The sequence below is a fragment of the Rhinatrema bivittatum genome, chromosome 19 (assembly GCF_901001135.1).
Source record: "Rhinatrema bivittatum chromosome 19, aRhiBiv1.1, whole genome shotgun sequence".
In the NCBI taxonomy this organism is placed as follows: domain Eukaryota; kingdom Metazoa; phylum Chordata; class Amphibia; order Gymnophiona; family Rhinatrematidae; genus Rhinatrema; species Rhinatrema bivittatum.
The window spans coordinates 31,574,028-31,579,433 of NC_042633.1; positions in this window are offsets into that span (position 1 = coordinate 31,574,028).

A 5,406-nucleotide genomic window follows, 5' to 3' on the forward strand; every position below is an offset into this window, starting at 1 on the left:
AGGTACTTTTTACGCATGGCCTATGCCCTAACTTTCAAAGGTTAAGCACAGGTGTACTTTCCTTTTGAAAACTATCCCACACAAAACTACCTGTCAACTTGTGTGGGTAGGTTTTTTCAAGAAAACGTAAGTGCATTCTTTTGAAACTTCACCAGTATGTGCATAAGTTCAAGCTCTACCCCCCATTCCTGTCCCCAGGAGTGCCTCCTCCTAGTGTGGGTAAAAATACATGCACGGTGGACCTAGGTATGTATTTTTGCTTGCATAGAGGGAGGACAATTTTCTGAAAGCCCATTTCTGTGGTTAATGCTCTGTTTTACCAGCAGAAATGGCTTTTAAAAATTACCCTCAAACAGCTAATGATGGGTCTCAGTAGTTCTCTGCATGTCACGTATTCACTATCCCGCTTTTCTGGTACTAGGCCATTGTTGCCCAGTGGTAAAAAGATCCAAAATCTGATTGGTCTCAGCTAAAAGTGGGGGCAGGAGAGAGTTAAAGCCTGGTATGGGCACATATGGATCCTCAGTGAAGGAGAGGCAAGGGGTAAAAAGGTGAGCCTGGGTGAAGAGGATGATCAGTGGTGGGGGGGGGGGGGGGGGGGGGGCGGAGCCAGGGATGGGCACTGAGGGAACAATGGGATGGGTGCGAGGGGGTAAAGCCTAGGATGGACAAAGGACCGTCAGTGGAGGAGCGAGGGGTAAAGACAGGATTTTCAGCAGTGGGAGAGCGAGGGGTAAAGCTGGAGCCCAAGTAGGGCCTAGGATATTACACCTGCCATCCTAGTCTCTGTGGCTCGGTTTCCATTTCTATCCCAGTCTGCAGCTATGATTCCCATTTAAGGATTCTGCATTAAGAAGTTATACATGCCAGGCAGCTCAACATTATTGCCCTGCATTAAAATAAGGCTGATTGTGAGTACTGGGGTGCAGGTAGAATTCCAAGCTCCTGCTCTAGCACATTTTGTGACATTTTTTGAGTTTCAACCAATGTGTTACTGCTTTTCTGGTTTTGGCTGAATGTTATTGCCAATTGGCTTAGTTTTCATCCATGCTAACTCTTGGGTAAATTGTCAGCGGCAGCGGTGGGATTTTAGGTGACTAATTTTGGGAACATGTACCTAACCCTCCTCTCTTCTTCCATCTTTCTTCACTGCTGGAACAAAATGACTTCGTGAGAATGGTACATACATTTCTCTCACCAGCAGGAGAGGCTGTTTTAACATACTGTCGATGAGGCTTGCAGCTTATTTAAACTTCAGCATCTTTCTTTGTGACGGCAGTCGGCTTTCAGGATAGAAAGACTCCTGTTCGTGCTGATCTCCACTGCCTCATGGTAGAATTTCACATTTGTTTTAAGACATTGTTTTGGGGTTTGTTTGTTTTTTAAGTTTTGCAGAGATCAGGAGTGGTATGCATCCTCAAGACCTTGTGTTCCTCACACAAGGAGCGGTGCTGGTTATACACCCATTAAAAGCTTAGACTATGCTCCACTTGCACTAGAGCTTTTACTGCAGTGGCTCTAAAATTGGAGAGTTTCCTATTGAATTACACGACATGGAGGATTCTAGGACTTTTCAGCAAACCTGGACATCGCTCTTAGGTGGGAGGTTTTCAATTAGTTTGGCCCTGCACTTAGAGTTTAGGTAACAGATTTGTTCTTTTAATTTTATGTTATATTGGTTGATGTTATTTTGCATTTTTGTACTTTTGATGCTATCTCATTTTTTTTGGTATTTTAAATGTTATAACTCACCCAGAGCAGTTGTTTGCTTAGCATTTCAAATATAAATAGATAAACAGACACTGCTAATGTATTACTTTTGTGCTGTGGGGTAAAGACACGCTCCACTAATTTCACTGGAGCTCTATGTTGTAACCAAGCGCAGTGCTCAGAATGCATGTTAAGGACTCTACACTACAAGTAGATTTTCATGTGCAAAATGCAGCCAACTAGGACTGAGAATAGCATAAACACAGATAAAAGCCAGACTGGCTGGGGCTTTCAGCAAAAATGCACAGCTGCAAGTGCTGGTGGAGAATTCAGCATCCGCAGGGGAGACTCCAACCCAATGCAGAATAGAAAGGCTGCCAGTTATGTCGCATCAAATCTGAGTGGAGCTAACCTGATTGGCATAGAGAAACAAACAGCATACAATCCCAATTAAAAATAACACTACAGTTGTTGCAGACCTTTTCAGTCTCTATCTCAGATTTATTCTCTGTCTCTCCATGTGCTCGCTTCCTTTTCTGTTCTCCAGGGAGACTCTTCCCTCCTGTATGGAGTGGAAGGGAATGGGTGCCATTTGGGTGGCAGTCTTCAGGGCTCACACAAGCCTCGTAACACCATGGCTCTCCAAGGGGAGGGAATCTGCGATCTGCCAGCAGCGAAAAACCGTGGGGCAGCTGCCAACCCAGTGGGAAGCACTGTGGGGAGGCTTCCGCGCTCCAGCTCCACTCTCAACACCCCTTGCATCTGAGTTTCAGCCCTCCCATACCCTCAGCATCCTCTGTTACTCTACCTTTCGCTGGGCCCCTCTCTCACTTCTCCTTCTCCTCAGCCCTGTACCCCTCCATTGTTCTCGCGTTTCCCACCCTCACTTTTCTCCCTTAGCCCAGGACTCTTTCCCCCCCCCCCCCCTCTCTCCTCCATCAGTGCTCCCCCACAAAAAGGCCGGTGTGGTATGGTCCGGAGAGAGACCTCCTGCCACCGACTGGGGAGGAGGACAGAAAGCAGGAGAGTCGGCCTTGGAAGGCTGAACCTCGCTGCCTGCTGCCTGCTCCCAACAGAGTCTCAGCAGCCCATTCCAGATCCACCCTCCCCTGCCAAGGGCTAGGACTGGATTGCTAAAGTTACTGCAATTTTAAGACTCACCCCCCCCCCCTTCTCTGCGCACATCTTAAATTGGCTGCGATTGGTCAGTTTAAAGCTTCCTCCCCACTGGCCAACTTCCAATTGGTCAATCTGCAAAATTCCATTCCAAATCAACTTTTTTTTTTTTTTTTTTTAAAGCAAACGGTCCATCGGCACCGGGCCTCTCGGTGACCAATCCGCTTAGGGCTTCTTCCTCACCTTAGCAACAGGGCCCCAGGATACCCAAGAGGACCTTGGTGGAGCTTCAATGGAAATTATTTTAAAATGGGGGGGGGGGGGGTGGGTGAGATTTGCACTTCATTACTCATACAATTTCTTTGTTAAGAAGGAAGTGGAGATACACACCCCTAAATTATTTTTAATTAGTCCCTGTTCTCAGTCAAGTAAAAATGAGCATCCCCCATAGACAGAAGCAGGGCACAGAGCACCATGGGGCTCTTAAACCGAAAAGCTGCATCAACACAGTAACATAACTAAATGGTGGCAGATAAAGACCAACATGGTAGATCGAGTTTGCCCAGCCATTATTTCAGGGGAGTAACTGCCGCTCCGTCCAGGCTACCCCCAAACCTTCCATTAAGAAAAGCAAGTGCTGCTCCGTGCAAGTTACCGCCAAGCAGACCGCAAACGTTGGTGACAACCAGCAAATCTCCATCTTAAATACAATGTGCTGGTCATTTCAACTTATATAGGCTTTCTCTGTGAGTCACGAAGGAGGCATCTCCCCTCCCCAGTCTTTGGAAAGTGTTGTACTGGGGAAACTCCGCAGCTGCCTACGATCAACCAAAACGGAGGCTGACGGAAGCACAAAGGAAAGGGGTGTGTGGGTGTGGGAGAGAAATAACACTATAAAGGAGCAGGTATCCCTACCATAAACATTCAAGTGGTCTGCTTCTTTTAATTATAGCCCATAAAAAAAAACCAAAAAACCCTACAACAGACACTGCCCTCCCTTGTTACTGTATGTTAATGCCCTGGCTGGGCGCCATCGGCTAGGCCTCAAGCTTTCACCTCCTCCTGATGAGGCATTAGCTGCCAGTGTCTGCTCCTCCTTCACAGCTAATAAAGATGGAGGGTAAAATGTGGCCATGGACACCTCATGAAAAGATTGGAAGCAGATGGACAGCTGGGGTTATGAGCAGGAAGGCAGCTGCTCACCTGCTCCCATGACTTTCTTTCCTAGGCCCGCCATCATCGACCCCACACAAGGGCCTTTTCGGAGAAGCATCTGGGCCTTGGCGACAGGCTTATGGTTTTAGCAGTATTAAAACCAAAAGACGTGCATGTAAACTTGGGAAGTGTGCGTTTTGCTTTCTTTGAATTTAATTGCACCCATGGTGATAACCCTCCCCCTGCCCTCTATAGGCCTTGCTTGTGGTTATCCCGAACCTGCTTAAAGTCCATTACCTCACCCCATGTGCTCTACAGCCAGTCATGACCATCACCCTCCCCCCACCCACCCCATTCTTCCTTGATGTCCTGGACACCCAAATAACCATGACCTGCCCCAACTACCCTTCCTCAGTCCCTACCCCCCATCTTCACAGACAATGGCAGTTAGAGAAGTGAGACCCCTCCGCAAGCTTTTTCCCATATAGGATTAACACGTTGTCAGCACTGGCCCTATCTTAGACGACATGGCCACCAGCACTGGAGCGGAGGCTCCAGCAGTGTTCTCAAGATCGCTTTACAACCTTATTTCTCTTCTCTTTTTTTTGCTGGTTAATAGCTTCTTCCTCCCTCCCCCCTCATCCCAGCCTAAGCTCCCCTATGGGAACTGGAACATCTTGTGCCATTCGGGGGGGGGGGGGGGGGGGGGTTAGAAATTCATGCACTGCCATTGTGCATTCGTATAATCCAAATATCTTAGGTTTGGTGATAGGGAAGGGACTGACCTGCTCTTTTGGGGGGGGGGGGGGGGGGGAGTGAGCTGAGATGGCAAGAGAGAGTGTAGCCACCCTCAGAAAGGTGGCTCGGCTTACAGCACGCACCCACGCCGTCATCCTCCGCTCCATGATGCCGCATGCCCACTGAAGCTACCTGCAGCCCAGCGGAGAGGGCACTATCCCCAAGGGAAAGACTGGAAAGGATTTTAAATCAAAACAGGGAGAGTTGGCACAGAGCAGTCCCATTACCCACCCCCCCAGCGAGTTTATGAAATATCCCCACGGTGGTGTTTAGTGCTCCTCGCCCCCAGACCCCAATTCCAGCCTCCAGCCCAGGAGGTTGCGAGCGACATTTTAGTCCTACAGCAGGGAAAGGTCCTTCCACTGGAATCAGGCCTTTCCACAAAAAAAAAAAAATCCTTAAAAACTGTAATGCAGTTTGGAAATAGCCTCCACAACCAAGCAGAAAGCATTTCACGGATTTAAAAAAAAAAAAAAGAAAAGCCAGAAAAAGAACAGAGAGATTCCAATGGCAACATATCCCACTTCCAAAAGAAAAATTGAACTAGGGGGTGAAAATGGCTGCCTTACCACCAAGGGCACCGAGAAAACAGAAGAGAACACAAGATGGAGGACTCAAGGCCTTCCA